The sequence below is a fragment of the Chelonia mydas genome, chromosome 3 (genome assembly GCF_015237465.2).
Source record: "Chelonia mydas isolate rCheMyd1 chromosome 3, rCheMyd1.pri.v2, whole genome shotgun sequence".
NCBI lineage: Eukaryota > Metazoa > Chordata > Testudines > Cheloniidae > Chelonia > Chelonia mydas.
Genome location: NC_057851.1, coordinates 19183001 through 19210237, shown reverse-complemented (window position 1 = coordinate 19210237; position 27237 = coordinate 19183001). Strand labels below are relative to the sequence as shown.

At 42.0% G+C, this 27237-nt stretch overlaps 1 long non-coding RNA gene across 1 annotated transcript; it reads right to left on the bottom strand.

Moving 5' to 3' along the window:
* Positions 1–1374: 1374 nt before the first annotated feature.
* On the bottom strand, positions 1375–21035 carry LOC122464803. Its single transcript, XR_006289192.1, has 3 exons — positions 21023–21035; positions 13089–13094; positions 1375–1500 (listed from the first exon to the last, which is right to left on the bottom strand). It is a non-coding gene; the product is annotated as an uncharacterized LOC122464803 (long non-coding RNA).
* Between the last annotated feature and the right edge of the window lie 6202 nt (positions 21036–27237).

Below are 27237 nucleotides of genomic sequence, written 5' to 3'. Positions count from 1 at the left end.
TTATGGCTTAAATATTACATCTTATTCCTAATTACCCCACTTTTTCATCTGTCTGCAACTGGGCCCTAGCATTCTGCTCTGTATTTTTGTATTTGTTTGAATTTGACTGAATCTGGGATTGGGAACATCTTCTTTCATTTCTAATTATCACAATTTTCCAGCATTTTTTCATGAAGGAAGTCAATTGCTAAATTTTAAATCTGAGACATGGTTTGAGCAATTTGGGATCCTAACAGGACAGTCAGCATGGAGCTTGTACTCTCAGTAATAGAGCAAATAAAGAGAGTGGGGGTAAGGAGGTGGTATTTTATATACCTCACTCTTAAACCTTCACATTAAATTGTACCAACGGACTACTCAGTCACATTTTCAGGTAAGATGGAGTAATAAATATGTGTTGGTTTTGGGATTTGAATATTGTGTCTTATTCCAAATTACCCATTGTTTCAAAAGTGTGTGTTTGTTTGGGTTCCAATATTTTACCAGGTGAGCTTTTATTTTAGTTTCAGCTTCCTTCCTTCTGACTAGTTAGCTATTTCTTTTGGAAGTATGTTGTGAAGATGCCTTTCCCCCTCAATTTTAGAATCTGTGCCTTGTTTTGATCAGCTAATGATTGTAGCAGTAGACATAGCATGGAGTTATCAGACGTGCCATTTGTATACCTCCAGACCATCACTCTACCCAACAATCTGTATAACACCTAGTTTTGAGGAAAAATGCCTAATTAAGTTCTGTAACTGGGCCCCAACATTGTAGTCTGTGTGTATTTGTGTGTGTGCTTTGGGTTGAACTGACTAGGGGCTGTGAATGTCCTCTCTTATGCTTCTTGTCCAGTTTGTCAAAGTTTAGGTTTGGGTCTCAGTAGTCTCCAAAGTGAGCTTTTCTTTAAGTTTGAGATGCTTTGGGACTGCAACCTTCCTAATTTCTTCCTAATCAGCCTATTTTAAGGAACATTTTATGATGAAGTCCTGTTTGTCTATATGAGAATATTTACTCTAGTTTGATCATCTATTGTAGCAGTAGATTTAGATTGGAGGTGACACTTTCAAGGACAATACATATGAAGAGAATTGGGAAGTGGTGTTTCCTATACTTCACCCATATTCTTCTTCTCGGCAACAACTAAATCAGATATGAAGCTATTGAATGGAACTGGACCCAGGACAGATCCCTGTGTGACCCCACTCAATATGCCCATCCAGCTTGACTGTGAACCATTGACAAATACTCTGAGAGTACAGTTTTCCATCCAGTGGTATACTCACTTTATAGTAGGTTCATCTAGGCTATATTTCCCAAGTTTGTTTATGAGAAGAGTATGTGAGACAGTATCAAAAGCCTTACTAAAGTTGAGATATATCGTATCTACTGCTTCCCTGCTATCCACAAGGCTTGGTGCCCTGTCAAAGAAGGATATTAGGTTGGTGTGACATGATTTGTTCTTGAGAAATCCATGTTGACTGTTCCTTATCACCATATTATCTTCTAGATACTTACAAACTGATTATTTTCTCTATTACCTTTCCAGGTACCAGTCACTCATACCTTTCTGTGCTACTAATAGATCTTCATATTGATACTTTCAATGATACATCCTGTTCAGGGAGACTTAATGTGGGATAAACTTCTTCTTTGGGTTTTGGTATATCCTGCTTCATTCCTAATTACCCCAGTTTTCTAGCAGTCTTATGGTATGTCTGCACCTGGAGATGAGGGTGTAATTCCCAGTTCATGTACACCAACTTGATAAGAGCTAGGGCAAGTATGTCTGCATGAGCTTGGAATCACACACCCAGCTCCAAATGTAGACATACCCTAGGTCTGAGTCCCAACATTCTGCAGTGCAGATTTGTATTTGTTTTGATTTGAACTATTCTAGGCCTGGGAAGTTCCTAATGTCCCCGGTTTCCCAGCACTTATTTTATGAAGAAAATAAATCCTGAATTTTAGAATGTGAGACCTCGTTGGAGCAGCTCAGGATCCTAGCAGTAGTAGGTGTAACAAGGAGGTGACTCTGTCATGGACAGTATATTGAAGAGAGATGTGAAAAGAAGGGTGTCTCCTACACACTACCCTTATACCTTCAGTGATGCACCCTGACAAAGAATATTTAGAGAAAAATGGTTTAGAGAAGGCTTAAATGTATAAACCCCAACATTCTACATTGTGTATTGTGTGTGTTATCAGTTGAATGGAGTATGGGGTTTGAATGTTCTCATTTCTAATTACCTACTTTTTCAAAAATCTATGATTGTGCCTTAATATTCTGTCAACTTTTGTTTTAATCAGAGCTGTCTCAGAGCTAGGAGCATGCCATCTTTTTTCCAAATCTCCCCCCAGTTTTTCTGTTGTAATATCGCAACTTTCATGTCTATAATCGCGTGACCAGAGAGATTGAAGTGTTCTCCGACTGGTTTATGAATGGTATAATTCTTGACATCTGATTTGTGTCCATTTATTCTTTTACGTAGAGACTGTCCAGTTTGACCAATGTACATGGCAGAGGGGCATTGCTTGCACATGATGGCATATATCACATTGGTATATGTGCAGGTGAACGAGCCTCTGATAGTGTGGCTGATGTTATTAGGCCCTGTGATGGTGTCCCCTGAATAGATATGTGGGCACAGTTGGCAACGGGCTTTGTTGCAAGGATAGGTTCCTGGGTTAGTGGTTCTGTTGTGTGGTATGTAGTTGCTGGTGAGTATTTGCTTCAGGTTGGGGGGCTGTCTGTAGGCAAGGACTGGCCTGTCTCCCAAGATTTGTGAGAGTGATGGGTCGTCCTTCAGGATAGGTTGTAGATCCTTCATAATGCGTTGGAGAGGTTTTAGTTGGGGGCTGAAGGTGATGGCTAGTGGCATTCTGTTATTTTCTTTGTTGGGCCTGTCCTGTAGTAGGTGACTTCTGGGTATTCTTCTGGCTCTGTCAATCTGTTTCTTCACTTCAGCAGGTGCGTATTGTAGTTGTAAGAATGCTTGACAGAGATCTTGTAGGTGTTTGTCTCTGTCTGAGGGGTTGGAGCAAATGTGGTTGTATCGTAGAGCTTGGCTGTAGACAATGGACTGTGTGGTTTGGTCTGGGTGAAAGCTGGAGGCATGTAGGTAGGAATAGCGGTCAGTAGGTTTCTGGTATAGGGTGGTGTTTATGTGACCATCGCTTATTAGCACTGTAGTGTCCAGGAAGTGGATCTCTTGTGTGGACTGGTCCAGGCTGAAGTTGATGGTGGGATGGAAATTGTTGAAATCATGGTGGAATTCCTCAAGGGCTTCTTTTCCATGGGTCCAGATGATGAAGAACAGAAAAACTTCAAAACCAGACTCCAGGGAGAGACTGCTGAATTGGAATTCATTTGCAAATTGGATACAATTAACTTAGGCTTGAATAGAGACTGGGAGTGGCTAAGTCATTATGCAAGGTAACCTATTTCCCCTTGTTTTTTCCTACCCCCCCCCTCCCGACATTCTTGTTAAACCCTGGATTTGTGCTGGAAATGGCCCACCTTGATTATCATACACATTGTAAGGAGAGTGATCACTTTAGATAAATTATTACCGGCAGGAGAGTGGGGTGGGGGGGAGAGAAAACCTGGATTTGTGCTGGAAATGGCCCACCTTGATTATCATACACATTGTAAAGAGAGTGATCACTTTAGATAAGCTATTACCAGCAGGAGAGTGGGGTGGGGGGAGAGAAAACCTTTTGAAGTGATAAACACCCATTTTTTCATGGTCTGTGTGTATAAAAAGATCCTTACTGCATTTTCCACTTGTATGCATCCGATGAAGTGAGCTGTAGCTCACAAAAGCTTATGCTCAAATAAACTGGTTATTCTCTAAGGTACCACAAGTACTCCTTTTCTTTTTATGACCTCTGTTTCTCAGTTTTAGAACTTGACACCCCATCGTAACGGCTAAGTATTGCAACAGTAGGTTGAGCATGGATGTGATAATATCAGAGAGTTCATACAAAGAAGGGTGAAAAAGGATGGCGGTGTTTCCCACCCATCATCCAAGTCCTTCAATGGTGCAGCCTCTCTGGCGACAACACAATGGGGCAGAATTTGACTGTGGAACTTTGTAGGAGTTAAGTGACTGTTAAAACCCCACATATAGCCATGCATGTGCTACCTACAAACATTTCCTCCTGCGACCTAAAATTAGCTGGCACTGTATACCTACTATTGCCATGTTATAGCAAAGAGTGTTGGAAGTTCATGAGTTTCGGATCTGCCCCATAATGCAGTAGCCACTGCAGCTGAGCCATCAGAAGGGGTGGTGCAATTTGCTGCTTGTATAGGCCAGCAACCAATTTCAACCCTTTTGGGCAGAGAGATATGCAGAGAGGAAATAGTGCCTCTGAGTCACATTGCCTCTTGGGAATGTGCAATTTATGCACTGCCTCTTGCTCAGGTCTGTGATTGAAGTCACAATCTAACCTATTGCCAATACATTAAAGAGCGACGGGAATGGAGCCAATGTTAGCTGCACATCAGTCATGTGCCTGCAGACAATCCCAAATCAACAACCTTAAATCTAGACCATGATTTGTTTATCTGGTGACCCTGCCTCAGTTCTGAGCTGATTGTCTACTTCACACCTGAGAGAGTAGACGGCATTTTTGCTGCATGCAGGTCATATGCCTCTTTTCCCTCTTCCCACCAAAGAAATAGTGTATAGAGTGACATAACTGTCTCCTTTGGAGAAGCCATGCACTGAAGCAACTCCCGCCCCTCTCGCCATATGTGTGCACCAAAGGGGTTATGGATAAGGATTGGAATTCTCTCAGTGAGGCCCAATATTTTCCAGAGTATTCCAAACTTTAAAGCCTTTGCTCTTCAGAAGAAGATCTACAAAGCTTTAAAGAAATTGGGGAACTGACCCCCAATAAAACCTGCAAACTCCCCTGTTCACACTGGAAAACTATATCAAAACCTATGCACAAAACAAACCTGCAACACTGCAAGAAACACACCAAACCAGTGAGGTGGTGCCTCAGAAACAGTGGAACTTTGGATTTTCAGTGGAAAAGAATCTGGAAACTCAGAGTGCATCTATCCCAATTTACCTCAGCTCCCTGATTCACCTTCCCCCAGCAGGCCTTGATGTCCAAGCCTCTTTCATTCTTCCTTTTCCAGGATCTTTTTGATGGGAGCCCAATGACTTGCTGCTTGCTGTCTTTGGCGGGCCCCATCTAGTAGCTTCTAGATCAGAAAGCAGGCTTTTTCTCTCTCCCTTGTATCTTTCCAGTGCAGGCATCAGGCTTGTTCTCCCTCTGCATCTTCAAGAGGTGTTTCCTCTTTCATTCACTCCTAGCTGGGATGGAGGTGGTGAGGACCATCTCTCTTCTGTCTCTTCCCCAGAGTGGATTAGGGGCTCTTTTTGTCCCTCTCAGTAGTGAGAAGGCCTAGGGTCTTGTCTCTCATTTATCTCATTTGTTTGGGAAGGGTGCAGAGGCTTTCCTCTCATCCTCTACCTCTTATCCTTTCCCCTCATCCCTCCCATGAAGGACTTGCCCCTCACTCATTTATCTCTGCCATGGGGAGGTGCCTCTTTCTGCCGTTTGGGGGCAAACGTGCAAATGGGCCCACACAGCAGTTTAATTTCACGTACCTGAAAATTCAAGGCAAAAGAAGGGTCACTTGCTTTGGGGAGGAGAAATTTTTCCTTTTGAGATACCTCCTCTAGGTCCCTCTGAAGAATCTGCTGTGTCTCTAGCACTGAGGCAGCTGGCCATGGAGGGAAATGACTGTACAAACGATATTGTCTCTATGCACCTGATCTTTTCCTTCCCCATCTTAGCTCTCTCCTACCAGGGAAGGGAAGATACAGCAATGCAGGCAACAGAAGGAACATATAGACATACCTGGGATCCAGCAGTTCATGTATGTACTGAGTAAGGTGCTGCCATATGTAAAAGGGCACTTGAACTGACACCCACTCACCAGCATGCATCCAAAGGTGTGAGTGCACACCCATACACACCTATCCCACTGCAGCCTCAGACACAGACAGAGAATAAGGCGTAAGGTGACAGAAATTTCAGGAGAGACACCACCTGATATCATGGAGCTAGGTGGGGCCGGTCTTCATTGGAAATCATGACATCTCATTAGAAATTGGGTTGTGATAACCCTGTTGCCTTTTTTTCTTCAGAACAGCAGCTCCTCAACCGAGTGCCTCCAACAGGCAGGGAGAGGACACTCCATGGGCTCTGAGGCTTTATCAGAAGTCAGTCTTCACCCTAAAAGGAGGGGCCTATTCTCTATCTCCTTTCCTCTACATCATCTCCTTTCCTCCTTTCCCAGGCTTTCAGCCTTGAGTTCTTTGCTCACTAGTCTAACCATCTGGATGATCGGATGTAAGGGATGAAAGGGACTCTTAACCCTTTAGTCCAGCCCCCCACTTCTTCCCTTTCCAACTCCCTTCACCCTTTCCTTTATGAAAACAGCCCAGAACCTACAGCCAAGAATATGAGCTCCTTCTTCTGAGACTAACTCTGTTCTCTGCTCGGCAGCATTCTGTTTTTGGAGCCTTGGAGTAATGCTTTCTGCTCCTTCCTCCTATTACTCCAGTCATCACTGTGCGCATCCCCATCTGCTTCCAGCTGTGCATGAGTACCATCACTGTACTAACACTCAAGCCCCCAAGGAATCCGTTTTACCATTATCTCCAAGTGTTACTAGGCCCTTAACAGCACTTCTGCATCCTCAGTTACAAAGTGTTATTAGGAAAATTGCTAGTCTAACAAGTCAAGTTCTGAATAGGAAATCCCTTTCACCTTGACCTCAGCTACATTTGCTGCATCTGAGTCAACAGAACAGTCAGATGAAGAAGGAAAGAGCTGGAAGAATGTCAGAGAGTAGAGACCAGACTGTTTCTATCACCCATGAAAAATCCCACATCCCACCTTCAAAACCAAACTCTCAACAGAAGTGGCTGTTCCCAAGCTGCCATTCTGATGTCACTCTATTCTGCTCATGGAGTCAGCATGTGCCTGTTGCTCTAACAACCTAACAATCTGTTGCTAAGGCCCACATGCTAAGGCCCATCTGTTGCTAAGGCCCACAAGAGCTTAGCGAGTTGCCACCATCTTGAAGCTGACCTTAAACTGATTATTTTAAAATGTTTGCGGTGTTCTTGTAGCCGTGTTGGTCCCAGGGTATTACAGAGATGAGGTGGGTGAGGTAATGTCTTTTACTGGACCGCCTTCTGTTGGTGAGAGAGACAAGCTTTCTATTCTACACAGAGCTCTTCTGAGACCTGAAGAAGAGCTCTGTGTAAGCTAGGAAGCTTGTCTCTCTCAGCAACGGAAGTTGGTCCAATAAAAGACATTACCTCATCCACCTTGTCACTCTATTTCAAAACATGTCCCTCACCCTTTTTTTAGAAAAATTCTGCAGAAAAGCCAACTGAACATTTTGCACCATTAAAAGCATTTTCCTCTCAGCACTTCAGGCTGATCTTGTTTTCTTATTGAAGCTTTTTTCATTAAAAATACTCTTTCCCATTTGGGGATGCTGAAAGTGGAGCTTCATCAATTGGCATTAGTGAGGCTGGGACTTTCTGTGCAGGGATTGTGTAGGACCCCAGTCTGATTTTCATACACTGCCTCCACACTGCCATTCAGGGAGTTGCTGCAAACATGAGCTGTGCCCCATACAGAGAGCACTCCTCGGGCAGTCATGCAAAATCCTGCTTACCATCCATGTGTAGCAGAACTGCACTAATTTCTCTGCCAGAGGAGCTGAGTGATGGAACTTGGACATCACAATCTGAACAGACCTTCTGTCTCCTAAGTAATATGACAGGCTTGCAGGAAAGTTGCCAAGATAGCATATTGTTTGCAGGGTTGTTGTAGCCGTGTTGATCCCAGGATACTAGGACGAGGTGGGTGAGGTAATATCTTTTACTGCACCAAGTTCTGTTGGTAAAAAAGGACCAATGTTTGAGCTTTACAAAGCTGACCTGAAGAAGTGCTTTGTGAAGCTCAAAAGCTTGTCTCTTTCACTAACAGAAGTTGGACCAGTAAAAGATATTACTTCACCTACCTTGTCTCACCAGGATAACAAGTCAGTTAATGATTAGGAAATCCCTCTCACTTCAGACTGAGTTTAACTTGCTGGCCCTGGGCTAAGAAGTCATGGAGAGGAGCCAGCAAAGGTCTGCAAGAATGACAGAAAATAAAGAAATTTAAGTTCAAGATTAATCTGCAGCTTTTGAATCTCAAATCCTCACACACTTTCATCACAGCAAAACCACTCCCCTCGCCTTCAAAACCAAACTCACAACAGAAGCAGCTGTTCCTAAACTGCCATTCTGATGTCACTCAATTCCACTTCTGAAGTCAACACATGATGCATGTTGCTATAACATCCTGACACTATTGCTAATACTTATTCCACATAAGCATTTACAGAAGTGTCACTGCTTTGAAATTTAACTTAACATTGTTTGTTTTAAAATGTCTCTCTTTTGCAATAATTTTTTTGGGGAAAACGCCTGTTTTAGAAACGAATTCTTGAAAAAAAAAAACCCAAAACTGACTTCACCTCTTCTTTATTCCCTTATCTTTTATAACTGTATAACTCTTCTAATTCTATGTTAAGAAAAAAATAGTAATGTCAACAATTCTGTTTCTATCCCAAAAGGATGATTAGTAAATAAGAATTAAATTTGAGCAGGTAGCTGTAAAAGGAATTCACATCGCTCATCGTTAAAACGATTTTTTTCTTCATTTAAATATTTTAACATTTTCAGAGTTATTTTTAGAAGTGTTCAGGATACATTTTTTATTACTTAGTTTTTCTTGTCTTCTCACTACCCACGTAGGAGCTGAACACGGGCTGCATCAGTTTGTATTATCAGGCCCAAGATTTTCTGCATTTGATTTGTTTTAGGACTCCACACGCTGCCCCACTCACCTATTGTACACAGGCATAAAAACTCCTGCTGTGGAGATGAACTTTTCACCAGAAGGGGGATACACACCCCTTGAACAACCCCTCCCAGCCCATAATATTGCCTCCCATCCACATGGAGGAGAACTGAACTGATTCCCTTGCCAGGAGCATGAATGAACTGATCTAGCAATTTTATCTTAATTTATTTATAAGGTACTACACTTAGGGAAGAAAAACCAAGTGCTCAAATACAGAATGGGGGATAACTGGATTGGAAGCAGCAATGCTGAGAAGGATCTTGGAGTTGTCATGGATCACAACCTCAGTGTGTCAGCAATGCAATGCTGTTGCAAAAAAAGCAAATGCAGTGTTAGGTTGCAGTAACAGAGGCATAGCATGCAAGCCACCGGAGGTGATAGTACTGCTCTACTCAGCACTGGTTACGCCTCAACTGGAGTACTGTGTCCAATTTTGGTCACCAAGGTATAGGAAGGATGTGGAGAAACTGGAAAGGATCCAGAGGCGAGTGACCAAGATGATCAAAGGGATGGAATGCAAGCCATATGAGAAATGCTGAAGGAGCTGGTATATTTAGTATGGAAAAGAGGAGATTAAGGGTGGGGGACATAAAGGTGGAGAACAGTTGTTCCCTCTTTTCACAGAGTGCAGTGCAAGAGGCAAATGGTTCAAACTATACCATAGCAGATTAGATTAAATCTCAGGGAAAAAAATCCTAACTGTAAGAACAGTAGGGCAATGGAACAGGAGGTTGTAGCAGCTCCTTCACTGGAGGTTTTCAAAAGGAGGCTGGATGGCCATCTGTCTTGGATGGTTTAGACACAATACAACATGCATCTTGGCAGGGGGTTACACTGGATGACACTTACAGTCCCTTATAACCCCATGGTTCTATGATTCTATGACAGACCAGGCCAAGGTAAGCCTGATCATTTGCCTCTTCACTGGTAAAGTCTTAGAATGGGTATATCCTATGTTACAGCAGGATCATCCTGTATTGGCTAGTTGAGACTCCTTCCCAGGGGCTTTTGCAATGATTTTTGATTATCCATACTGGGCGCACACTATGGAGACAGCCTGATAGAGGTTCCATCATGCCCCAAGATCAGTGTCATTGTATGTGGGCCACTTCCAATGCTTGGCAGCAGACACAGGTTTGGAGTGCACTGCTCCCCCGGAGTCCGTCCCCCCGCCCCCCCCCACACACTTGGCTCAATGCCTTTACTGAACTTTGAATTCAGATAGACACTTGACTTAGTAGGCAGTGAAGTGGTATGAGAGAGACCCCATTTCACATCCAGGTTGTACCTCCAATCCTGAAATCGCTACATGCCTGAGCCCATGAAGGTGGACTGAGAACCAGTCTGGCTAGATCCTTCTGAATGTGAACGCTAATGGCAAGATAATTTTTTGCTTTTGCTGTGGCAGCATAGGCCACATAATATCTGCCTAGCTAAAGTTCCCAAGCCACGTGGCTTCAGGAAACAGCCCCACCCAGCCTCAATAAGGAGAGCAAACCTGGGTAACATAGAAAACTCCAGTGGGCAAGCCCTTCCAGTCAAACATCCCACTTCCTGGAGCTCATCCCCACCTACATCTCCAGCTACAACTCTGACTTTAGAACTCCAGACAAGTTGTTCCCCTCCAGTGGGCTTTGATTTGAATATACTTTGATTGAAGGGGTATGAAGTCTAACAGGCTTCAGTGTGCTGGTGGTAAAGTTCATGTCTCCATGATAGGCTATTTAGTACCACTTGCACAAAAGGTACAACAACAGATTTGTTGAAAGACATAGCAACCTGCATGAAACTTGAAGAGAGGAGCACAGATTGCAGGAGGGAGAGTTTGGAGGAGTCACCAGGAAGTCAGTCTGTGTGCACATGGTTAGATGTAGAAACTGCAGTTGTAGTATTTCTGTTAATAGTTCTTTATTAATGTTTAGTAATAATGGAGTCCTCTCATGTTATTACCTGGCATGTGGTATATGAAACAAGTGGGGCATGGCTCTTGCATCCCCTGCTGACTGTTAAAGGTGTGGTGAGAAAGAGCCAGGCTGCGGCAGGAATCTATGGCAAACACTCAGCTAATTCAGTGAAAATTTCCCAGACCTCTAGGTGAGTGTACGTGGCTTTTTCAAAATCTCCTCCTGCTACAGTGTATGTGCTTCCCACAGTTCCAGAAATTACTCCAGCAGTATCTGTGACAGATATGGCCATTTCCTTCAATATCTTTGGGAAATCTTACTTATTAAGTTTATGTAACCTCCAGAGAGGTATCACCAAGTGAAGAGGCTCATGTATACTGGTTCTAATTGGATTCTCCAGAGACCAACATACAAAGAAAGGATTTTTGGATAAATAGCTTGAGTTTAAATTGACTCATACCCTTCTTTTTGATCCAGCAAATGGACAGGACCTTTCCCAATCCTTATGAAAGGTTTGGAAAGACTTATATCTGCCAGACCCTGAGGTTGGAGTTGGGATGACTGCTGGTAAGCTGTTTAACAAGTTTGTAGGTTCTTTTATTGGTTTTAATATATTTTATCTGTAATGCTTTTACCTAAAGAATAAATGTGCTTGCTTAGAAAGAGATGTGTGGTAACTCATATTTGCTGGCAATTGCAGCTCTTTATAGCCTTTGATGAGAAAACAATGCATAACTGTTGACCTGTTTAGGCAGTCTGGCTGTTGGGGAATGACACAGTGTAGGCAGGGAACTATGCAGCCTGGAAAAAACAGTAGAGATGTAACTGGGTAAAGTAGGGTGGAGGCAATTCCAATGCCTGTTCCTCCCAACTTGAGCCCAAGGAACATAGCACCACATGTCAGAGGCAGACATCAGAAAACTGGGACATGGACTGTTTCTTCTGATTATTTGGATGTCTGATATGCTGCTGTTTCACTATGGGTCGGATCCAGCTTCCACTGAAGCCAATGGAAGTTTGATCACGCCCTATGTCAGGAGAGGGTTGTGAAGGGTTTCAATGACTGCAAAATGCATGTTTAGTATTTAAATGATCCATGGGAGATATTAGCATTTTGTTTTAGTCAATTTTACCCCAGCAAGAAAAATTAGGAGATGGCATTCTGTGTATAGGCCTAAAAATATTTCTCTATTGTCCTGTGTTATATGCAGTATTCTGTTGAATATCTATAGGACCTATCATACAGAAATTGTAAGACCATTTGGTTTATAACTATAAAGAACATCTGATGGCAGCAAAATATATTACATGGTGGTACTCGCTTTTTGCCAGTTGATTCTGAATCCTAAGAAAGATGAGAATTCTCTAATTAATGAACAGAGATGGGGAATCAAGGTTTCAGGGTCAATGAGACATGGTGATAAGTCAGCAGTGTGTAGGGGTAAATTTAGAATGAGGGTATCTTAGTTTTATCCTTTTAGTGAGAATAGAATTTCTAGCTGCAATAACTAGAAGATCTATGATTTATCCAGTGGTGCAAAGGGGTGGAAGGGAGCAGAAAAGACCCAGCCTCCATTACGTGAACACAGCAGAGCAAGAAAGGTTATTCACAAAGCGACAGTAGCTTACACACTATCCCATATGTAGAATATTATAGTGCTATCTGTGGTGAGTTTTATAGGATAATGAGAACTGGTTGAGTTATACTTTGTGAACAATTTCTTCATCTCAATCAACATTTGTGAAAAATAATAAAACCCTTTGATTTCTGTTCATGAATTATGTGCAAACTGATAATTTTTCCTCAGCTGTTCAAACTGTTTTCACAGACATATCTGAGCCTGTGGTTTCCCACAAACCATTCTTAGGAAGCATTGTTGTACTGGGGTGGCTAGGACCTCCAGCGAAAAGAGTGGTGCAGCATTACTCTAGGCAGTAGTTATTCATGATGTGCCTACCCACATTCCACCACTGCTAGAACGCAGGGAACAGTTACTGTTTTCTTCCCTCAGACAAAGAGGTTGGAAATCCCAATTCGTCTTGTGATTCCCTGGACAGAAGATCCAGCTGCCTCATTTTCATATAGGCCTTATCCAAAGTACATTGAAATCAATGGATGTCTGTCTGTTGACATCAGTGGGCTTTGAATCAGGCACACACAGCATGTTTTTTGGGGAAATATGCCCTGCGGATCTTGACCTTCTTTTCAAAATCTTCTTTCATTGTTTTTTTTTTTCTTTGCATAACATCAATCTGACAATTTAGAATATGCCTTAGTTACAGTATGCAGGCTAACATTCCTCCAGTTTTTTTCAATAAATGAAGCTTTTTTAAAAACAATGTTGCCAGTATTTCACAAATATCTCTGGGCCTGAATCACTAAGTAACTCCACTGAAATCAACAAGGCGCACTGCCATAACACTGGAGGTATGCTGTATGCATGCCCTCTCTAGTTACTTATAATACTCCTTTTCTGAATAGCTGCAGCATAAAATGTTGATGTGTTTATTGTTCACCTTTAGAGAACTGCAACAAAGATGTTTTATTGCCTTTTGAGCATTATTTAGTTCTACACATTAAAACAAAAAAGGCTGCTATTTTCACTCAGACTCCAATTATTTTTGTATGTAAGGTTTAAAATATATTTACCAGTTCAAAGTTGAATCCCTTCTAAGTCTTTTATCATTTTTTCTGAAGTGGTTATTTCTTTGTTGTAAATTTCCTGTTTTGTGAGATGCAAAGTTTAATACTACATTCACTGAATGCATGTATTGAGGGCATCTAGACACGGTCAAATGGAACGTCATCTGCTAAGTGATAAATAATCTTTAAGGTACAAATGCTACTACCCTTACTCATGTTGGTGAGCATGCTTGTGGGTAAATGCTCGCCAACATGAATGATTAGGATTGCACAGTCTAGCGCTAAATAATCACTAAGGATCCATTCTGTCACCCTTACTTCTCTGATGTTGGAGGGTGTTTAGTTTCCATGTGTTGGTGCAGCAGTTATTTAGGGCCTACTCCAAAACTCACTGAAGTCTTTGGAAAATCTCTCATTAACTTCAGTGGGCATCAGACCCAGAGACAGGCATCGAGTCCAGGGTTTAGGTATAGAACAGATTCAGAACTGAATCTAAACTTCCCACAGTTCATGGGTTTTTCATGGGGTGGGTTTTGTAGATTCATAGATTATCAAGACAGAAGCACATTGTAATAATCTACTCTGACCCCATGTATAACACAGTCCACAGGTGCCACAAGTACTCCTGTTCTTTTTATAGTCCATAGGACTTCCTGGTATTAATTGCTGCTTGAACTAGACATCACATCACTTGCATTTTTCTCCATGTCATTTTTTATTTCACATTGATGCACATCTGACTGGTTCCTTCCTTTTCCACTAATGGTACCTCTGATAGTGGGTATCCACCCTCTAGTTGCTATTGTCTGTTTCGAACGTAAATCCTATGTAGATGTTTTGCTGTATTACAATTGGCTCAAGAACCCAAAGCAAACTAAATCATGTGAGCGTTTGGAGAATCGGAACAGTTGGAGATGGAAAAGGAACAATTAGGTCATGGCATCCATCCACTTCCCAGTGCCTGATTTTTCCCAGCGGTATATTTCTGCTTTTAAGTGTAGCTTCTTTTCATTCTAATTAAATCAAAGAGATAGACAGATTACTATTCTATAGCCCAACAAACCTTTGACTTCGAGAAAGTCCTTGTAGATGTATTTTACTGAGTGCACAGAGTGAGATGAAATATATTTCATTTTTATAAAGAAGTAAAATCTTAACAATAAAAAACTGCGCCAAAGTGGAGATTGCTCTCAAACATACTATCAGAATTGTGGGATTTCAGTGTCTGAAAATGGACGATGACATTTTCAAAGATTGTAACCTAGCTTCCTGGAGTAAAACCTCAGTGCAATCAGGTAGATATTATTTACACTGAAAAATATATGGAACATATACTGAGCTGGTGTAAATCACCACAGCTCCACTGGTTTCACTGATTTACACCAGCTGAGGATCTGGCCCACATATATACATGTGTATAAAGTCTGACCTCCTACATAACACAAGTATTAGAACGTCCCCAAAATAATTCCTGTTTGAACTAGAGCATATGTTTTAGAAAAATATCCAATCCTGGTTTAAAAATTGACAGAGGAAGATTCTCAAATTAAAGATCACAAGACTCCTTTCTAATCGAAAGTATCAGGCAACCTAAATATAATGGTCATTACCAGTTTCCTCTGTTTTATCAGCAAAGCAAGGTTATATATTATATATTTGCAGGGTTCAAAAAGGAACTTAAGTTCTAAGTAAATGGCAGGTGGCATTGTTTTTAGACATCTATCCTCTTACTTCAATATCAGGACAATAGAAGAGTAGTGAGAAGAAGTGAAAAGTAAAGAGAGAATGCAGCAAACTGATGACACTATTCACCCTGTACTAATTCAACCTGCAATTGCTTGCACTTTCCTGATGATCATTTAACATGCAACAGTGATTATATTAAGTATTTTTACCATTCCCTACAAAGTCACCCCTGAGGACTGCACAGCAGTCCCACTAAGCTTCTGTTTCGATGCTTTAAGCTCCATTTTAATTAGCTGGTGGGAATGGATGGAATTATTTTGCCATTCCAGTGTCCCAATTTGACAAACTGGGACTTGGCACTAACTCTTTAGAAGACACTCGGTGCAGCTATATATGGTATATGCTAATGATGCTATTAGTAACACATTGCTAAATGCTCGCATGTTAGACCTTATACTCTTATCTAGATGGTTCTTTACAAAAGTAACTTGACTAATAGTGGAGAAAAGTTTTTTTTTTTTTTAAGATAAAATTTCGGTGATACTGCTTTATACTGTCAAAGAAAGAGAGGGAAACTGCTATAAAGCAATATTTATTATTAATTAGATAAAGATTTTGCTGGGTATTTTCTTTATCTACAATCAAGATCACTTAAAAAAGAAAACAATGATGAAATATGAAAGATCATAGGATGGTGATAAGCCCCCACTCTCTGTTGTGTTTGTTATGTACTGAGCTTGTTGGGTCCAGCACTGAACACAGAGTTAAGACTATACATTTAGTTCAAGCTGTCCCTCAATGAGGCTGCTCCTGGAGATCTTGTATTATGATGTGGCAGTCTGTCACTGCGAGAATTCAGACAGGACTTGTAATGGAAATAGTGACACAATAGGGCCACATTCATCAAAGGGGTAGAGAATAGGTGGTTTTAATTTTTAATGAATAAATGGCATTTCTATTAATTAAAAGTTAAAAGTAGATAAATAAGGCATGACTAGTCATAATTACCAATTGTATCTATTTAGAGAAAACTGGTTCTTTATAAATATTGAATTGTGCTATGATCTGAAGTATGCCTGTAATGGGGCTCCATAAATAAAGACATTAGTGACTAATCACTAAAATTCGTCATTATATATCTCCTTTCTCATTTTAACCAACTGAAAAGCCATATGTTCATTACAACTCAAATCATAAAGAAAATGTGCTCGTTCTTTTGATGAATCTCTTGATAAACAGGGAAAATAGCATTTGGACATTATGATGGAAAAGTGAAAAGAAGAGGACCACTCAGCAATGAGAAACTCTTCCAAGGAATCATGGTTTCTGTCTCACTCTCTCTCTCACTCTCTGGATATGATCCTGCTCTCACATACACCAGTTTTACATCAGTGCGTATCTCCATTAACTTTAATGGAGTTACTTCTGCTATGTACTCATATACGGCAAGAATTAGGCCTCAGGGTCTTTTATAGAGGCATCACAGCATAAAATGGATGTCCTGGGGTGGTGAATCTGACCCTCTGTGTCAATTTTTCTTCACCTCCTTACTCCTTGGGTAGTCTCTTACACATGCAAAGGAGATGTGAAATAATATTATTGTGATTAGGTAGCAGTTATACTCACTTTTGCACAGGTTTAAATGACTACACAAAGCGGAAGGCGGTGGAGAATCAAGCCCAATTATCCTAGCATGGGTGTAGAGGTCGGCAAGAAATCCCATAAGAAGGTTTTAGATTTTGAAAATTTTTCTTATCCCAAATTGGAATGAGAATTTTGAAATCTCACACATTTTCCTGAACTGAAAAGCAGAAAAAAAATTCTGGATAAGGTCAAAATATTTTGTTTCAATAATTTTGAACGGTGTAATTTTAATTTTGACTTTTTTAGATTTTTTAACATCTTTTTATACAAGTTACATTTCAAAATCAAAAATTGCGCCAACATGAAAATGGAACTTTGTCATTTCAAAAATGTCAAAACTTTTTTTCATCAATTTATTTTACAAACGATATTAATCACAGAGACCCTTTCCTATAAAGAGTTTTGGTTTCTAGAAATCAAGCATCTTTTGATTAAAAACAAATATAAAAAAAATTCCAACCAGCTCTAGTTGTGTGGAATAATTTTAACATAAGACTATAAGAATGACCATACTGACTCAGACTCATGGTCCATGTAGCACAGTATCTTCTCTTCTGACATTGGCTGCTGCCAGATACTTCAGAGGGAATGAACAGAACAGGGAAATTACTGACTGAGCCATCTCCTGTCATCCAGTCCCAGCTTCTGGCAGTCAGAGGCTTAGGGATATCTAGAGCAGTGGTCCCCAAACTTTTCGGGGTCATGCCCCCCCTTATTCCTGTCTGCACCCCTCGGGCCAGGAGTGGGGCTGCAGCTTGGGGGTAAACACAAACAGAGTTAAGGGGGCGGAGGCTGGGGGTGGGGCTGGGGCCAGGAATGGGGCTGGGGCCAGGGTTGGGAATGGAGCCATGGCCAGGGGCTGAGGCTGGGGCAGGATCAGAACTACAGCTGGGCTGCAGTGCGGGCCATCAGCCAGGTGCAGCTCTGCTCCAGGCCCTGCCCCCGCTCCCGGCCTTGGACTCAGGCCGGGAATGGAGCTGCGGCCCGGGGCTGAGTCTGGTGGCAGATCCGCTCCAAGTCTGGGCTTGGGGCAAGGAGCAGGTCCAGGAGCTCAGCCGCAGGCATGCCAGGGCTGGGTGGCTCTCCCTTCCTGCCCCCTTGGGGGCTGGCCCAGGCCTGCTACACTCTCCTGAATGTTCCTCCACACCCCGTTTGGGGTGGCGTGCCTCATAGTTTGGGGACCTCTGATCTACAGCATGAGGTTTGTCCCTGACTGCCTTGGCTAATAGCCATTGATGGACCTATCCTTTATGACATAAGGGGCACTGACCATTAAAGCAAATGATGCTTTGCTGGGGTGATGGTGGGTCAGTCCCCCAGGGTGGTGTCACAGTATCTCCCAACCTATGGCAGCCCTTTTGTGTTAAAAGGGGTTCTGCTGGTCATCTCAGAACTGTGACCAAATTCTAAAATTGGCCTATCAGCAATGGAGGCTTCCCACATAATGATGTGTTAAGTGGAGACAGGCTTTTTGCTGCTCCACCCTCTGCTTCTGTGAAAATCCTGTCATTGCTCTCTGTTGCTTCAGATTATTGGTTGCATAGAGCATCAATCACTGTGTGATTCTGTCTGTTGGACTGTGTGTTCTGCATGGTTGCTGTTACTGGTCTGCATGAACATAGGTGGAATTTGAAGCAATCGTGTAGGTTTCACATTGTTGTCTGGGTGCTGTAATTATATGGCCCTCACCACCAGAGTGTCTGGACACTGAAGCAATAGGGCAGGTTTTGCATTGCATGGGAATGATCTGTTTACTAAATAATCACTGGTTTCTTGGCTCTTCTAACTCATATTGACAAAAAGAAAAGGAGTACTTGTGGCACCTTAGAGACTAACCAAAGTACTCCTTTTCTTTTTGCGAATACAGACTAACATGGCTGCTACTCTGAAATAACTCATATTGGTTTCACATTATCATAACTTCAGGTGATTAGTCCTGGCAACAAGGAATAGATTCCCATCCATGGGGATAAAATTATAGGCATGGAGGGCTGGCTCTTCTCTCCTCACTGATATGAAGAAGTGAGGATGTGCTAATTAGTCATCAAGCCATCTTCACGATAGAAGTTTGATTTGTAAGGACATCCAAGCACTACTGGGATAGTGGCTGCCTTGTGCAGTAGATTGCTCATAACTTTGGGCTTTGATTATTTCTTGGAATGGCTTTGATTTGGCCATGCATTAATGTAGATTCAGTGGGACCTTGATATTAAATGTCCTGGATTTAGCTTGGGACTCATTAGGATGCTTTGGACTGGGGCATGGAAAGGATAAAAGACTGGTGAAAATTAGCACTGCCTGGTGCTTTCCTCCCTCTTCTGCTACCAGGACAGGTGCCCTTAGAAGTGATCTTTTTTAAGTAAATAATAATTATCATGCTGGCTGCTGTGCCAAAAGATGCTAATTTATTTTGCCATTGACAGGGGACAAAGGAGAATTTTGTTCCCTTTACATTTGAAATTTGGCTGAATACATTTGACAGATGCCCAGAATTATTCGAAGTGGGTAGTGATCATCCATTATGAGTATGTTTACAAAACAAGTCAGTAGATCATTAGTGTTCTGTAAGCCAACATGCAACAAAATGCCTTGACTTTCATGGACTTGCACTGTGGTTTACATGCTTGGACCCTGACTTTTTATGATTTGCAGTACTTTTGCAGGAGGAGCAGTTAGAACCATAAAATTATATTGTTCTTTCACCCATCGGGTAAGTAACGCCAGCAGTGAAAAAGTGACCTTTAAGCATTGCATTTTCAGCTACAAAGATACTTTGCTCCTGTAACAGTGAGCATCAAAGCATTGTGATAGAATACTATTGCTATTAAGTGAAAAATGAGGTATTATAGAAAGCCATGAAAATGAAAGTAATAATTAAATCTTCATATAACTTTAGGTTGCATTGTAAGAGCTTAGCTGAAAAATTTGTCTTTAACTTATGGCCTGCAGCAATCACATCTGTTATATTTTAGGAACAGAAAGCTAATGAGGTGGAATCTGGAGTACTGAGCTTAATTGGGCTTGTTTTGATTAAGTGTATGTGCTGGGAATATTTTACACACTTGTATAAATTGCAAAACAGCCAATGTAAGCCACAAAATTCACAAAACCATTGTGGGTAGCCTTACAAAAATGGAACTGTCTCTGGTAAACAATAAATTGAAAGGGAAAATATCTGAAGTTTTGATTAAAAAATGTATGTACTTTAATTTGCTTAATTAGTGGCCTTCTATGGTTATAAATGCATTTTTCTCTCTCACACACACTCATCTACACACAAATGAATTTGTGGTGTGGTTATAATAGTACCAGCATGTATTTGGATATGACTGCATTATTTATGAATGGCAAAGCCATTAAGAACATTCTGCCAATACAGCCTTTATACAACACCATAACATGATATAATCTGTATATACTAAGTATTTAACTGAGAAGAATATTAATGTTTTAGAGTGTTAGGGTTTTTTTTACAAAAGTGATTGAAGCTATTTCTTGCATCCCTTCTCCTGCAAAACAAGAATCTATTAGTACCATGTGTCAGAACCTCAGGTGGTATAAATTGACAAAACTCCATTGATTGCAATGGAGTTGTGAACTGGTGGATTCTCACCAACTCCAGGGATTTGAACAGACAATTGCTAAGGAGGCTTGGCCCTCTGGCTAAGCCTCAAATCCCACAGCTGAAAATGTCATCAAGTCATTGCCTGCCTGGTGGGCCATAATTACGTGACTGACCACAAAAAGGATGGGTGGAGGGGGAAAAATATCCAAGCAGCTGACTTCGATTAACAAGTCATCTCAGAGGCAGCTGGGAGTGGGGAGGATCTGGGGCTCTCTATAAACCAGAGACAGTTTACTCTTCACAGAGAGAATACTCAAGAAGACTGTGATGCTGAAGGAATGACAAGAGAAAAAATATTTCTCAAAGGGGCAGGAGAAAGAGAGGCCATCACCTTGGGTAAAACGTACTGAGATTGAGGACAGCTGGGCACAGGCTGGGGCCTGCCTCCCTAGGACACTTTGAACTTGCCTGTGGGGTAATAGATCTTATGGATAAATGGGAGTAGATGGCACTAAATTTAAAACCGATACACTCCCTGTTTTAAAACTATGACATTGTCTCTGTCTTCTCTTCCCTCCCCCAACCTACCTCGTGTGACCCTTGCCATGGTGGTCAGATCATCCTGGCCTACCAGGCAATGACTTGCAGACATTTGGAACTCTTGGATTTAGGGATCAGCTGGAGGGCCAAATCATCGTAGTGATCATCTGTTGAACTCCCTGGAGCTGGTGAGAATCCACCGGTTCACAGGAGACCTGCTAATTTACTCCCCCTGAGATCTGGTCCCACGTTTTCACACATATACATTTCAGAAGGTGGTAAAAATATAACCACTAATTTTTAAAAGCTTTACAAATTATTTTAAATTGGTTTTCTCTGCATATATTTGCCATCACTACTATACTTGTTACTATAATCACATGTGAGTTAATAACTGCTTACTGGCTTATACATTATTGAACATTTAGTTCAGAATATGACTATTACCTAGTAAAGAAGAGGCTCCCTCAAGTTACTAGTTAAATAAACCCTGATATTTTCAGTACCTTGCATGGCTAATCTATTTAACACATTGTGCAAAATTCTTCATTCAATAACTCTGGGGCATCCATAACTGAAGTGCAGGTTCTTCTGAAGTGGAAGATGGAAACTATTTAACATAGCACAGCCACATTACACAACAGTTTAGGACAGACATAACACAGAATATGGAGCTAATAGAAAAGGGCAGAGGTAATTGAGGTAGCAGAATTTTATTACCCAAATTAGTACTTGCTGGAGCTAACCCCTTTACTCTTGCAAAAACATCTCTAATAACCACAAGTCTGAAAGTCATTGGTTTTACATCTCATCCAAAACACAGCATCACGAGTAGCCATAACCACTAGTGACCCATAACATTGTACCATGTAATTGGTTCAGTAAAGACTCTGAGAGGTGAGTGTCACTTTCTATACTATCAACTCCGCTCCTGGTAGTATGCTGGGTTTTGCTTAGGCAGTTCTATTCAAGTACTGACCAGGATATAGTATACAGTTACACTAGGATGAAAATGTTAAGGGCAAATCATTGCAGCTTCAGGTCATAAGATGATTGCTGGTGTGATCAGGAAGGCATTCCCTCTTTTTATATGAGACATAGTAGCTTTCAGAATTGGTCATTGCTGACAACAGGATAAACCACTACTCTGCTGTGGTATGACAGTTCCCTTATTCTCTAATTTCATTCCCCATCCCCTTCCAGAACACAACAAATAAAAACAAAACTTTCAGAAACTTTCCACCTCCTGAGGCCAAATACAATTGGGGTAATGAGAAAATAACTCTTCCCTCTACACTTTCCAGTCCTATCTTCAAACTCTTTCCATTCAAAGTGTTTTGAATAATAAAAGTATGTTTGTATGAACTGTATTTAATGCTTATATGATTGCCTATAGCTAAATTAATTTCACTGTATTGAGCCTACTAAATACTGCTGCTTTTTAAAGCAGGTTACACTTGTGAAAGATTGTACTCATCAGGGACTGTCAATCACCTCATAAACTAAAGGTTATCACTATTATCAGTGGTGAACAATAGCTGGTAACTTCAACTTGTGTAAAGGTTAAGAGACTAATCATTGATGGGTTTTCAGCAGTTATCTTAGTCAGGGTTTAAGCAATCCTTAAAGGAAAACATTTTTCAGCTTTAAGATTTACCCCTGATTATCTCCTCTTTCTCTCTGTGTGTATGTGTTTTTCTCCTGTGTGTAGTGTGTGAGTATAAAAATAATATGGTCCTTACACACACACACACACACACACACACACACACACACACACACACACACACACACACATATGAAAATCAGGTCTAAATGTTCAAGCTGAAAAAGTAGTCTTTAATACATATATACATTCTCTCTCTCTCTCTCTCTCTCTCTCTCTGTATATACTTAAGTACATGCACACTTAAGATTTGGTCCTGTTTTTTAAGATGGAAGGTTGTTTGCTAAATGTTGTTTGTGAAAGTGAACACACTGTAACATGATCAGCGGAAATGGAGTCAGAGGGCCCCCTGTTCCCTGGAGAGGCTGTTATTGAGGAGATACTGGGAACAGGATATGCAGGGAGTTAAGCTGGAAGCAATGTAGCCACATGGGCAGACCTGTGCACAGGGTTTAATAAAGTTCTACATGTTGAAAGGGCAGTCCCACAGATAACGGAGACAATTTTAAAAGCATATGGGGTGACAAGTTCCTCATAGGAAAGCTACTGGTGGAAGTGCCTAGATTAATACCATGAAGAAAAATTCCAGAGACACTATGTAATCCAGTACATGAAGTTTGAAAGCCTGCAGAGAAGGAGTATCATAGCACTTGTGGAAGCCAGTAAAGCCTGGGTAAGCAGCATGGTAGAGGTAAAGAAGCCAGCAGGCAAATTATGCATCTGCATAGACCCAGAACCACTCAATGGGGCATTGAAAAGATGCCCACTGCCCACAATTGATGACATCTTGCCAGAACTTTCCAAAGCCAGAATCTTTATGGTCTCTGATGTGGGAAACGGATTTTGGCACATAAGTCCAGATAAAGAGTCCAGCATGCTGACAACCTTTGCAAAACCACTTGGTTGTGACAGATGTCTGCACATATCAATGGGCATAAGCCCAGCATCTGTGATGGTCCAGAGAAGATTCATCCAAGCACTGGAAGGGCTACCTAGGCTGAAAATAATAGCAGATAATATGTTTGTTGTAGGTGAAGGGAGCAATATCCCACAAGCTAAATGAGATGATGACAGAAAACTATGAGCTTTTCTACAGCAATGTACGGACAAGAACATTAAACAAAATCCAGAAAAAAATGTGTCTCAGAGACTGTGAGGTGACCTATATTGGACATCTGCTCACAGCAGAGGGACTGAAAGCAGATCCGAACAAGGTCAAAGCAGTCAGAGACATGCCAGCTCCAGTGGATGGGAAAGAGGCACAGAGTTTCATAGGAACAATAAGCTTTATGTCCAAATTCTGTCCACACCTGGCTGCAGTAGTGGAACCAACCGTACATCAGCTCACAAGAGAGGATGTAAAGTGGAACTGGGCAGGTCCTCAACAGCAAGCATTTGACTCATTGAAACCAATGGTAATCGGTGTACTTGAAGTACTCTTGGCCTGGAGAGCCACGGACACTCCAGTCTCATGCATTGGACAAAGGATTAGATCTAGCTCTTTTGCAGGAGGAGCCAGCCATTCATGTACGAGGAGCCTTGTCAAAGACTGAACATAGGTATGCCCCCCAAAAAGCTACTGGCTGTGGTATTAGGAGGGGAGTGATTCCATCAGCCCATCTATGGCCATCCAATAATATTGCAATCAAACCACAAACTCCTATAGACAATCATGGCAAAGCCCCTTCTTAGTGCTCCAAAGAGACTGGAGTGCATGCTGATGCACCTCTAGCACCACCAGATAGAGCTAAGACATTGTCCAGGATGATTACTGGGGCTAGCTGACACTCTAAGCAGTATCTATCCATCTATCTATCCATCTATCTATCCATCTATGGATAGAGAAAGAGAGAGAGATACTAGTAGGGTGGCCAGAGGACAAAAGCCAAGTACCAGTAGGAACAGGATCATATTTTCAAATGAAAAATGAGCTGTGTCCAGCATGGAATCCTATTTTGAGGACAGAGAGCTGTTGTCCCCACCTCACTACTTAAGGATATTATATAAAAATATATGCCCCCAACCTGGCCATTGACAGCTATCTTAGATGGGTTTGAGTGTGTGTTTAATGGTTGAGAACGAATACCCAACTCCGCTCCTTGATATAAGGGTTTCACATTTGCTGATCATGTGATATCCACAAGCAGAAAGAGACTGTTATCACATGAGCTGTCCACCTAACCATGGGAAAAGGTGGGAGTGGACCTATTCATTTTTATTGAAAAGCAGAACTTGATTACAGTGGACTACTATTCAAACTTTTGGCGGGTCTTTGCCCTACCTGATGCAAGAAACACATTGAACACCCACTTCACGAGATATGGCATTCTGGGACATGGTATTTGCTGATTATGGACCCTAATTTGTCTTGGAAGAATTCAAGGAATTTGCATGCAAATGGAAATTTGACCAATAAGCCTCCTCCCCAGCATATCCACAGAATAATGGTAAGGTGGAGTCAGCTGTGAGACTGTTACATAAGGCTGTTTATTCTGGTTCAGACCTCTTGTTACCATTTTTGGCACATCAAAATACCCCATCAGAAGGGTGCCTAAACAGTCCAGCTCAGGTATTAATTGGACAAATGACCAAAACCCTGTTACCAATGAGAGGAGACCTGTTGTAGCCACAAGGAGGGGGACACCACTGAGAGGAAATGGCCAACAGAGAAAGAAGGTATTGGAGTATGACAGGTCAGCCAAGGACGTACTGGCCCTGGAGACAGGCACTCTTGGGAGGACCCCAGCCATTACAAAGAGACAATAAGGAGTGCAATAAAGGAGTTGTGAGGGATACAGTGACAGCCAGGTAGTAAAAGTGACTACGCACGAGTGACAGGTGATCTGCAGGAACAGGAAACATGAGCCAGCAGAAAGAAGTCTCGGGGTGAGTCTACAGGGCTCATTACAGAATGGAGAGATGGAGATCTATCCAGAGGCTAATCCCTCAGGGAGGGGATCGAGACTCCACAGAGAGTTTATTAGAGTCAGAGACAAGTGACAGGGAGATAAAGATAGGTCACTCCTGGTGTGGTTGCCTGATGAGGAGACCAAACTATCTCACAGACAATGGAACCAGTAGAGTCTGCAGTAAAGACAAGACGTCAACTCAGCTATGTGCTAGAAACCTCTGGCCGAAGGGACATGGGCTGGGGACCCGGCCATCAATTATTTGTTTTAATGTTTACATTAAAGGATTGGAAAATAGGGAAGATGTGTCAGAATCAGTTGAATTGGAGTCAAAGAGCCCATCTTCTATGGAGGGGCTGTTGTTAATGGGACTCCAGGGGAATGAAATGGGTAGAGTTAGGCTGGAAGCAACAAGGCTACATGGACAAAGCAGTTCATGGCATTTAATAAAGCTCTACATGTCAAAGTTTACCTGCATTCTGCTTTACTCATTGCTAATGAAACACACACAGTAATATCAATTTCAGAACTGGGAGTATGAACACGGAAATATTTGTAAGTCTGTGTGTGGGTCTCACTTTTTCTGTTAGCAGACACAGCTTCCATGGCATGGTGAGCGAGCTTTCATGATTTAACAGTGGTTCTTAACCTTTTCCTTATGTGGACTCTTCCCAGGAGTCCTGCTGCCATCCAGCTGGGACCTCCCACCCCTTTTAACACTATGGAAAGGTGTAATGGGGCACCTGGCCCACACTGGTCTCTAAGAGATTAATAGAGCCCCAGGGAGGCTACACAGGAGGCAGCCAATCAGAGAGGAGCTTAAAGGAGCAGCCAATCAGGGTCCAGCAGGCCCATATAAGAAGAGCTACAAGGCAGAGCAGGGAAGGAGGGAGGACAAGGCTCCTAGCAGGATGAAGGAGTGCCAGCACCCTGTATAGAACCATGCTGCCAGCAGGTACTGAGGAAACTAGAGAGACCTCCTGGCTAGCTGCTAAGACTGGCATGCCGAGGCCCTGAAATAAGGGCAAAGAAGGAGGCCATGGGGAAGTAGCCCAGGAAAATGAACTGAGGAGTTGGAGGGGAGGCAACAAGTGGTGGCCATCTACAGGGTCCCTGGGCCAGGACCCAGAGTATGTGGGTGGGCCTGGTCTCAATTGCCACTGAGAAAGTGGCTGGACTGAGGGACTATGATACTATCCCTTGGAACGGGGGAGCACAGACTGTGGCACAGCCAGAGGGTTGTGTCCTGAAGAGGATGCCATGGTCCTTGGAGTGACGTGGGTCCTGGAGCAGAAGTGGCAAGAGATCACCAGAAAAGGGCGCACTGGTGAGCAGAGCTAATCCTCAGGACAGCCAGCAGGAGGTGCTGTAGTGGTGAGTGAACCCCATCACAAAAGGACAGAGTGGTTTAGAACTTGTTCACTCTAAAACCACAGACTTTCTGGAGCTGCGTCTTCTTCCTTTTGAACTGCCACACTACAGAGTATCAGCAGTGATCCTAGTTTTCCGTGATAAAAAAATGAAAATTCTCCAATAATAAAACATAAAAATCCGTGTTTTTCCTCAATTAAAATCTAACGCTGAACTTTAGTATCCCTAGTCACAATATATATAGGTATCAGTTGAACACAATGTTTTTTTGATATACAAGTAGAACCCTATTTATCTGAGCCTCCATTTTCCAGGTTTCTGTATTAACCAAACCACCAGCCACCCAGGGGCTGACAGCGGAGCTGACTCCC